Genomic DNA, 11,332 nt, shown 5'->3' on the forward strand with positions numbered 1-11,332 from the left:
GCCCAGGCTGCTGGAATGCAATGGTGCAATCTCGGCTCACTGCAACCTCTGCCTCCTGGGTTCAAGTAGTTCTCTGCCTCAGTCTCCTGAGTAGCTGTGATTACAGGTGCCCACCACCACACCTGGCTAATTGTTTGTATTTTTAGTAGGGATTGGGTTTCACCATCTTGGCCAGGCTGGTCTTGAACTCCTGACCTTGTGATGCACCCACCTCGGACTGCCAAAGTGCTGGGATTACGGGAGTGAACTGCCACACCTAGCCTACCTACTTTATTTTTCCCCACACGTAAACTTTAATGGGTTGTAGCCATAGACACCTATTTGATTTAGCATCTAGGGCATAGGGTGTGCATCCATCATCTGTTAGTTGTTCTAAAGATACAGATTATAGGTAGAATTGAGGTCCCTTTTGTACCCTTCCCAATGCTCTTCACTTTCTCCTTTAAGTAGGGAATTAAATTCACAAATTCAGTTTTCAGTGCTATATATAAGTTTTTACTACATATATAAATGTACATATAGTATTATTTTAAAATTCTGTTATTTCTATCTTCCTTCAGCTGAATTTTTTTGTTCAGTAACTTGAGCATTATTCCTGTAACTCTAGTGCCTTTGTTATCACCGTTGCTTGTTACTTGGGTAACTGAAGTTTATCCACCCTCCTACGGAACATTAGGTTTTGTTTTTTCTGTTTTGATTTGTTTTTTTTTTTTTTTTTTTTTGAGACAAATCTCACTGTGTCACCAGGCAGCCATAGTGTAGTGGAGTGATCTCGGCTCACTGTATCTCCACCTCCCAGGTTCAAGTGATTCTCCTGCCTCGGCCTCCTGAGTAGCTGGGATTACAGGTACCTGCCCCTGTACCTGGCCAATTTTTGTATGTTTAGTAGAAACAGGGTTTCACCATGTTGGCCAAGCTGGTCTCAAACTCCTGACCTCAGGTGATCCGCCCATCTTGGCCTCCCAAAATGCTGGGATTACAGCATGAGCGAGTCACTGTATCCCAGCCCAAACGTTAGGTTTTTTACTACTCTTAACTCTTTAGATGAAGCTGCTACACAGTCTTTATGCAGGTATAGGTAGATTTTTTTTGGAAGAGTGTTTTGCAGACTTTGGTTCTCGGTAAGAAGTAAGTTTTTACCATCACAAAGAAGATAAGGGTTTAAAAAAAGAAAAGTAAGTTTTACAGCACAAACCAGCACACATACACATGCATGTAAGCATAACCGAAATAAAAGTCAAATGAGACAATGTTTAAACTTGTCCTGTTTGATGATTTTCTATTTCATTCTACTCAGGTTTTATTTTTGTTTTGGTTTTTGTTTTGTTTTGTTTTGTTTGAGACAGAGTCTCACACTGTCACCTAGGCTGCAGTACAGTGGTACAATCCCAGCTCACTGCAATCTCCACCTCCTGGGTTCAAGTGATTCTCCTGCCTCAGCCTCCCAAGTAGCTGGGATTATAGGTGCGTGCCACCACACCCAGCTAATTTTTGTATTTTTAGTAGAGACAGGGTTTCACCATTTTGGCCTGGCTGGTCTCAGACTCCTGATGGGTGATCCACTCACCTCAGCCTCCCAGAGGACTTAGATTACAGGTGTGACCACCGCGACTGGCCTAGCTTTGTTTTGTGTTTTTTTAGTACCCTTGTGACCTACACTGATCCTGTTACCCCCTAAAAAGGTCAAGCTCTGAGTTTGAAAAGTGCAAGTGTTTTTCCCTATTGCGGTATAGTAATTGTTCCCCCAGCTGTGTGTTTTTATTTCTAGGCTATAGAGCAGCAGAAGAAATAGTGGGATGAGCATCTCTGCAGTCCTCACCTGGATTCACCCATTATTAACATCCTAACACATGAGCTTCATTTTTTTGTTTCTATATAAACACGTACACACACACTTTTTTTTCTGAACCATTAGAAAAAATAGGCAGTTAAAATACTTTAAATACTTCATCATAAATCTGAGAATGAGGACATATCTTTCAGTATAACCACAGCATAATGGTATATAATGCACTATCTATGTGTATCTCCAGTTGTTCCCAAATGGTTTTTTGTTTGTATGTTTGTTTTGTTTTCTTTTGTTTTTTTTTTTTTTGAGAAGGAATCTCACTCTGTTGCCCAGGCTGGAGTTCAGTGGCACGATCTCAGCTCACTGCAATCTCCTCCTCCCAGGATCATGCGATTCTCCTGCCTCAGCCTCTCGAATAGTTGGGACTACAGGCATGCACCACCGCATCCAGCTGATTTTTGTATTTTTTAATAGAGACGGGGTTTCAGCATGTTGGCCAGGCTGGTCTCAAACTCCTGACCTCAGGTGATCTACCCGCCTCAGCCTCCCGAAGTGGTGGGATTACAGGCATGAGCCACTGTGCCTGGCCCCTAAAATGTCTTTAGCTATTCTTTTTTGTTCCCTGTTCTGAGTCCCTCTCAAGATCTGTGCATTACATTTACTTGTTAAAGCTTCTAAGCCTGTCTAGAACAGTCTCCTTGCCCTTTATTGCTTGTTTGGTTTTTCTTGAAGAGTTCTGGCCATTTGTCTTATAAAAATCCTGCTCACTGAGGAGATGCATGAAAATTTACCATTTCCAGCATTTTTGAGTAGTAAAGCCAAGCTCACTCTAACTTTGACTGTTTGCTTGGTATTTCCAACATTCTGGAATTACTGGGTAAAGTTTTTTTTTTTAATTACATAACTTATATTTTCAAATCACTTCTCAAAAGATTTATATCGGTTTACAGTGATGGTACACTTGGTTGGATTTCATAGTGTCTGTCTGCCACTTCACCATCTGTCTTTCCCCTCCCCATGCTGCTGAAACAAAGTTTTGCTCTTGTTGCCCGGGCTGGAGTGCAGTGGCGCAGTCTTGGCTCACTGCAACCTCCACCTCTCGTGTTCAAGCAATGCTTCTGTCTCGGCCTCCTGAGTAGCTGGGATTACAGGCGCACACCACCACACCTGACTAATTTCTGTATTTTTAGTAGAGTTGGGGTTTTATCATGTTGGTCAGGCTGGTCTCGAACTCCTGACCTCATGATTTGTCCACCTCAGCCTCCCAAAGTGCTAGGATTACAGGCATCAGCCACAACACCCGACTAAAGACTTTTGTACAATGGGGTGTTGTTGTTGAATAAATTCCAGCCATAGGAATTGTATGTTTATCATATGTAATGAAAATCCCAAGAATACCAGAAAATCAGCTGTGTTGAGACTCTTGCATCTTTTCTTTTTCCCTTAACAGTCTCCAGAATATGTGAATTGAAGTTAGAATTAAATGTGTCATAATGTTTGATAAGGGGCTAATATACATTATTTAAAATAATGGCGTTTTAGGAATTTAATAATGCGTTCAAATCTAATTGTTCTGCGTTTTGTGGCGGATTCTCTGTTGCAGACTGGAAACAGCAAAGGCCATGCATTTGTGGACTTTGAGTGTAAGGATGTTGCCAAGACAGTTGCAGAAACAATGAACAACTACCTGTTTGGTGAAAGGCTCTTGGAGTGTAAGTGCTCCTGTCTCTGTGGTAGCAGGGTTGCCTGGGTGCCTGCTGCTGGTGGGTGACTGGTGGGAAGGGCGGCTTGCTTAACTGCTTGGACATGCCACTTCCTCTGTGGATGAGTCTTACAGAATGGTGCAAGGATTTCACTGTGTGTGTCACAGGCAGATTCTAATTGGAATTTTAAAATCTCCCAGCATGAGAGCTGTTTTTATCCTAAATGGAACTGGACAAGTCACCTTGGGGACACACAGGAGGAGCAGCTAACCCATGCTTATGGGCTGTGAAAGACTTACCTGGGGAAAGAGCATTGACATTGAAACCTGAAGACTAAGCAGGAGCCAGCCAGGTGAGGGGACAGAAGTGAAGACAGACCATTGCTGGCTGAGGGACATTGAATGCCAGACTAGAGGTGCCTGACCATTTGGCTGTGAGGGAATGTGAGGAAAAGTAGCAAGAGATCAGGGAGCAGGAAGAGGCTTCAGGTCGGGTTACTGAAGGCTTTCTAAGTCAGCGAATTCAGAATTCATCCTTAGGGCAGTGGGATAGCAGCAAAGGTCAGGAATCGCATTGCAGAATCCATCTAAATGGCAGTGGCTATAGCTCTTCCACACGAGAGAAGCTGGAAGGCGTAGAGGAGTGACAGCACCAGATTAGAAATTCATCCTGCAGAAAGGAGCCAGTGCAGCCTCGACCCTGCAGTCCACAGAGTGCAGAGAGCATCCGTCTCCAGATCCTGCTGCCCTTGGGAGGCAGAGCGAAGTTTCTGGCCTCCCTGTGCCCGTGGTGGCCTGTGGCCATCTTAGGTACCCAAGTTCACAGCTGACAAGGCTGCCCAGGTAGCATCTCTCTATTCACTTCCCATTGCTGTGAGAGAAGCCAGGATTACAGGTGTGAGCCACTGTACCCAGCCACGTCGTGCTGACTGTGAGGAATGGCACTGGGGAGATGCCAAAGTTAACATTAAAATTCCTTTCCTACCATTTGGTTGAAACTTTTTATGTTTTTTTCTTTTTAAAAATAGGTCATCTTATGCCACCTAAAAAAGTCCATAAAGAACTCTTTAAAGACTGGAATGTTCCATTGAAGCAGCCGTCATATCCATCAGTGAAACGTTAGAATCGGACACAACCACAAAAACTACGGATGGAGGAGCGATTTAAAAAGAAAGAAAGGTTACTCAGGAAGAAACTAGCTAGAAAGGGAATCGATTATGATTTTCCTTCTTTGGTAAATATTTCTTCATGAAATCTTTTTTTGTGATTTGTTGTGGGGAGGGGAGGGGGTGGCCTTGTGTCTCGTAAAGTACCTAGCCTAGTGCTTACCACAACCGTGGCTCACTGCAGCCTGCATCCTGGGTTCAAGCGATTCTCTTGCCTCTAGCCTCCCAAGTAGCTGGGATTACAGTTGTATACTACCACGCCCAGCTAATTTTTGTATTTTTAGAGATGGGGTTTCTCCATGTTGTCCAGGCTGATCTCAAACTCCTGACCTCAGGTGATCTGCCCACCTCAGCCTCCCAAAGTGCTGGGATTACAGGTGTGAGCCACCATGCCCAGCCAGTTTTTTGACAGGATTTTTTTTTTTTTTTTTTTTTTGATACAGAGTCTTGCTCTGTTGCCCATTCTGGAGTGCAGTGGCACAATCTTGGCTCACTGCAACTTCCACCACCCAGGTTCAAGCAGTTCTCCTGCCTTACTCCTGAGTCGCTGAGATTACAGGTGTGCACCACCACACCAGGCTAATTTTTTGTATTTTTAGTAGAAATGGGGCTTCTCCATGTTGGCCAGTCTGGTCTCAAACCCCTGATCTCAGGTGACCATCCACCTCAGCCTCCGAAAGGCCTGAGATCACAGGCAAGAGTCACTGTGCCTGGCCTGACTAAACTTGAAACATTGTTGGTTCTTCCTAAAACATGAGAGCAGATTCTGTTATTTCCATTATACATTAGCGGAAATGTCCTTTAAGTAGATAATCTAATTGAACCTTAGGCCCTGGTACTCTTGTGAAGCCATCTGGGAACCGAGACAGTGAAGCTTGAAAAGCGGCATGCGAGCACTGCTTTCCCTGAACTTTGCTTGTGACTTAGGGGAGGTGAGGGTGGCCTGCCTTTGCACATTCTTCCTGCTTCCACCCTCCTGAATTCAGGATTCTGTGAATCAGTGAGCTCCAGATTTTGGCCTTCCCTTCAGCCTCTGCAGCGCTGTCAGTTCCTCAGCTGGGCTTCTCCTAGTTTTGCCCTTTACTTGAGATTATTCACTGTATTGATGAGTTTTGCATTTTAAATTGAAATGCTCTGTCATTAGGGAGGATATATATGAGGATCTAATGCTAAGTTTAAAAAGAAAAAATATGAGACTGTTAATTTATAATTTCTTTATTAAAGATTTTACAGAAAACGGAAAATTTTTCAAAAACTAATCGTCAGAAGTCTACAAAAGTCCAGGTAAACTGTTTTTTTTTTATCATTTTACATGCCCAATATTAGAGAAAGATTAGTAGGAAAACATTTAAGACGACTATAACTGATCAATATTCAAACTTATGTGTCTTTTAAAATTTATTGTAAGGTTTTACGTAAGAAGAAGGAAAAGGCTGTAGGCACTCTTGACACTGCTGAGAAGACTGTGGATAGCCAGGTAAAGTTGTCTCCAATATTCCGGACACCAGGTATTATACAGATAACCTGAAGAAAGAAAGGCAGTTTCTGCTACTCTGATTTTAAGATTTCAAATTGAATATTGTCACATTTGGTAGATCTTTATTGTTGATTTAGCAATTTTCTATGTAACACCTTATAATGGAACATGCTATGTTCCAATTAATTGTGAATTTCTGTACTAAGTTAGATAAGCATCTGAGTTCTTTATTTCTTACAATAGTATCACCAAAAGATTGAAACAGGCCTAAAATAATGGGGTACCGCTTGTAAAAATAGAAGAGAGGTGATATTTTGGGTACATTCATAATCTTGTGTACATTTGTGTATTATAATCTTTACTTGTTGAATCCAGGGCCCCACACCAGTTTGTACACCAACATTTTTGGAGAGACGAAAATCTGAAGTGACTGAAATGAATGAAGATGATAAAGATAATGAACCAGTTTTCAAACAGCCCGTGTCCTGTGTAAAAGAAGAAATACAGAAGACTCAAACACCTACACATTCACGGAACAAAAGACGAAGCAAAAGCAATCAGTGATTTTTAATGTATTTGTATTGTATTTTCTGAGAAATATAATATTTTTATGAGGGTGGACTTAGTATTTTACTGTGTACAGTGAAATGCAACCCTTGACAGGATTGTCAGGAAAAATACACTGTTTGGTCCAGTTAAGAAAAGCAGTCTGTAATTCTGGATTGCCTGCTCTTGGCTGAAATACAAGGGCGCAGACCGGTTTGCAGTGGCTTGGCTGACATTGCCTCTTTGTCCTGTTCTCTGTTTTTCTTTTGACATTTCATAGCTCTCCTTAGTTACTCTGCCTGGATAGAAAGGTGACCACTAAGTGCAGGTTTAAGTAGTAAACTGCAGCCTTTTCTGTCACCACCAGTTAAAGACCACCAAGCTTATTTGTCCGTCTGCATGATTTCTCAGGGACATTAACTCATGAGGGCGCTTTAGATTTCAACATCACATAGTTGAAGCTGGAAGTTAAATTATATGTAGAGTGAGAAGGCAGTTCCAGTGTTAGCACAGATTTGTGTATTCAGATTTTAATAGAGATTCAAAAATGACTCATTTTTATGAATAATTTTAAATTTGTTTTCATTGGGCTAGCATGGATTAATAACCACCATTTTATACATCAGTGAGGAATTGTATTTCAAGATTCAAACAATAGCCAGCAAATAAACTTTTTTTCTACAATTTATTTGTTTGCAAATAGGACTTGGGAGTCACTGGGGGAAAAAAATGGTAAATTTTCCTCTTCATTATCAAATTCAGATTCATTATAAACATTGCCATCAGATGTAGTAGCTTGTGCCTGTAATCCCAGCACTTTGGGAGGCTGAGGCAGGAGGATTACTTAATACCAGGGGTTGGAGACCAGCTGGGCAACATGATGAGATCCCCTCTCTACAAAAAATTTTTAAAATGAGGCCGGGGACAGTGACTCACGCCTGTAATTCCAGCACTCTGGGAGGCCGGGGCAGGCAGATCACAGGTCAAGAAATTGAGACCATGCTGGCCAACATGCTGAAACCCTGTCTCTACTAAAAATAAGAGATGGATGTGGTGGCGAATGCCTGTAATCCCAGCTGCTCAGGAGGCTGAGGCAGGAGAAACGCTTGAATCCGTGAGGCGGAGGTTGCAGTGAGCCGAGATTGTGCCACTGCACTCCAGCCTGGGCAATAAGAGCGAAACCATGTCAAAAAAAAAAAAAGACTTAAAAAAAATTTTTTTTTTTTTTTGAGACAGAGTCTCTGTCGCCCAGGCTGGAGTGCAGTGGCGTGAATCTCGGCTCACCGCAACTTCCACCTCCCAGGTTCAAGTGATTCTCCTGCCTCAGCCTCCCAAGTAGCTAAGACTACAGCTGTACAGGTGTGTGCCACCACGTCTGACTAAATTTTTTAATTTTAGCAGATATGAGGTTTCACTATGTTGGACAGCCTGGTCTTGAACTCCTGACCTCATGATCGGCCTGCCTCCACCTCCCAAAGTGCTGGGATTACAGGCCTGAGCCACCTTACCTGGCCAGAATATTTTTTTTTAATTCATTGCCACTAGGCATTCTTTCATCTAGCATTTCTGAAGTCTTTAATATGATACTGGGCTAGGTGTTCTGATGCAAAATAAGAGTTGGGTTTTTTTTTTCACCTTTGCGCAGTTGGGCTAAGGTCGAAAAGGGCATTAGCCAAAATAGAGCTGGTTTTAAGTACATCCAAAGAGCAGATCTCTGGAATGTATCTTGTACATAGAAGATTGAGTATATATTTGTTGTATGAATGCTGTCTTGGAACCATCTCTGAACTTTGTGGATCTGGACATCTGTCTGGTTTCCCCTGGGAAGACGTCAAAAAGGTTTTCCATGTCAAGACACACGTCTGTTGTGTTTCATCTTAAGGGGCGTGTGCATTCAGACATGTACATGGCGAAATGAACTGAGTAATTCTCCCTTCCCAAACAGCCGCCTGCCACCCCCCTTGGGTATGATACTGTTCATCACCACTTAATGTGTAAGGGAATATTGTAACCTGGAGAAGAGAAGGGGTAATTCCATCCTTAGCATGTCGTGGCCAAATTATTTACTTAGAGACAGTGTCACTCAGTGTTGCCCAGGCTAGACTGCAGTAGCATGGTATCTGCTCACTTCAGCCTCCACCTCCCTGGTTCAAGTGATTTTCCTGCCTCAGTCTCCCAAGTACCTGGGGTTACAGGCATGTACCACCACACCCAGCTGATTTTTGTGTTATTAGTAGAAAGACAGGATTTCACCATATTGGCCAGGCTGGTCTTGAACTCCTGACCTTAAGTGATCCATCTGCCTCGGCCTCCCAAAGTGCTGGGATTACTGGCATGAGCCACCAGGCCAGCCATTTTTCCATTCTTAATTTTTTTTTTTTTTTTTTGAGACAGAGTCTGGCTCTGCCACCCAGGCTGAAGTGCAGTGGTGCAATCTAGACTCTGCAACCTCCACCTCCCAGGTTCAAGTGATCCCTTGCCTTAGCCTCCTGAGTAGCTGGGATTACAGGCACCTGCCACCATGCCTGGCTAATTTTTGGATTTTTGGTAGATACAGGGTTTCACCACGTTGGTCAGGCTGATCTCAAACTCATGACCTCATAATCCGCCCAGCTCAGCCTCCCAAAGTGCTGGGATTACCAGCGTGAGCCACCTTGCCCAGCCCTCTTAATTTTTAAAAATTAATGAGATTTAGGCCAGACACAGTGGCCCACGCCTGTAATCCCAGCACTTTGGGAGGCTGACGCGGGTGGATCACAAGGTCAAGAGATCGAGACCATTCTGGCCAACTTGGTGAAACCGTCTCTACTGAAAATTCAGGAGTTAGCTGGGTGTGGTGGCACACACATGTAGTCCCAGCTACTCGGGAGGCCAAGGCAGGAGAATCGCTTGAACTCGGGAGGTGGAGGTTGCAGTGAGCCAAGATCATGCCATTGCACTCCAGCCTGGGCAACAAGAACGAGACTCCCTCTCAAAAAATAATAATAATGAGGTTCGTGTTGCTGTTATGTATAATATATCAGACAAAAAGCTATAAAGGAAAAAAAGAATCAGCCCATAGACAAGTTTCAGTTGGAGCCACGCATTTCACAAGCTGGATGTTGGCCATAAGATGGAATGTCAAGTGAAGAGATGCTACAGAAATGGCCTTTGATTGGCAAATGAATGAAGTTGACATAAGTTCAGAACGGGGTTTTCCATTACTGTCATTGTTTGGAATACAGCGTGGCCAAAGCCAAGGCAACTGGTCACCGTGACTGGAAATTGTAGCCCCAGCTGATCTGTGCTATGAGACTGCTAATATGAATTCTAAAATCTCACTTTAGTGCAGCTAAGGCTATTTCTTGAAGTGGTGGGGGAAAAGTATAACACATGAAAATGATACAGAATTCATTTTCTGGGGGCTAAAGCATTGTAGGCAATGGCAAGAACTTTGGGTTTTATTATGAAGTAAGAAACCACTGGAGAGTTTTGAGCAGAAAAATGACAAAATCTACCTCTACAAAAACCACAAAAAATAGCTGGGCAAGGTGATTCGGCCTGTAGTCCCAGATGTTCAGCAGGCTGAGAGAGGAGGATCACTTAAGCTCAGGAGATCAAGGCTGCAGTGAGCTGAGATTGCACCACTGCACTCCAGCCTGGGCAACAGAGGGAGACCTGGTCTCAAAAAAAAGAAAATTTAATCAGACATAGCAGTGCTTGCCTTGGCAGCATGTATGCTAAAATTGGAGCAATACAGAGAAAATTAGATGGCCCCTGTGCAAGAATGACATGCAAATTCATGAAGCATTCCATATTTTTTAAAAAACATTTTTTAATAAAAGAAAAAGACAGGAAAAGAAGTGCAGCATAGACTATTGCATAAGAAAATTTTGAAAGTTAGGTGCAGAATAGATAGTACACCCTGGGAGAGACAAGATTCACAGCAACTGCTTGTAAGGATGAGACAGCAAAGACTGGCACTCCCCTTTATGGGAGTCCCACCTGATTACTCATAAGGAGGCAGAAAGAGGCGTTACAAGCATGTCCTCCGTGGTCCTCTGGATGTTTTGGATCTGACAGGTTGGTTATCTGGGTTTTAAAATTAGTCATAAGTTGGGTTATGTTATTCAATTAGTCTAGAATATAAGTACAACATTCCATTTTTATGATGGTACAGGCTCCCACTTGAGCTGTAGTGCGTGTACACACGACCATACAGTTTTGCAGCGCAGCTTTCCTCGTAAGTGAAATCCCATGGTTTAGTGAAAAGATACGCATGCAGCCATCACTGAACACCTTTGGGTATAATTTGTTAAGGCCTCTATGCCATATAACATCTTATATACCTCTATATGCCATATGACATGAACGAAGGTTGAAGCTAAGTGTTCATAGTATCAGAATACACAACATGTTCAGCGAGATCATAAATGAAAAAGGTTTCCTGGTTTTGGCAGGGTCTAAATTACTCATCCTTGTGCCCAAGCATAACCTAGGGAACATTGTCCTAACCATCCTGGAGGTAACCATGGCTGTAAGTTAGTGCCACATAGCCAATGTGTGCCATTTGGAGCTCGCCAATAAACACCTGCTCACTGTACCCAATTGGTAGCACACCAGTCAGTATCTTGTAGTATAATTATGCAGTCAGTACATTCTCCAGGTATCCT

General features: G+C 42.9%; 1 non-coding gene and 1 pseudogene across 1 annotated transcript; both read left to right on the forward strand.

Moving 5' to 3' along the window:
- The first annotated feature begins 3,028 nt into the window (after positions 1 to 3,028).
- Positions 3,029 to 7,544, forward strand: LOC116546817 (annotated as a pseudogene).
- A 2,831-nt stretch (positions 7,545 to 10,375) lies between these two features.
- Positions 10,376 to 10,481, forward strand: LOC116546818. Its single transcript, XR_004266848.1, has one exon. It is a non-coding gene; the product is annotated as a U6 spliceosomal RNA (small nuclear RNA).
- Positions 10,482 to 11,332: the final 851 nt, after the last annotated feature.

This window comes from Sapajus apella, unplaced genomic scaffold (genome assembly GCF_009761245.1).
Source record: "Sapajus apella isolate SASKATOON/1434 unplaced genomic scaffold, GSC_monkey_1.0 scaffold1448, whole genome shotgun sequence".
NCBI lineage: Eukaryota > Metazoa > Chordata > Mammalia > Primates > Cebidae > Sapajus > Sapajus apella.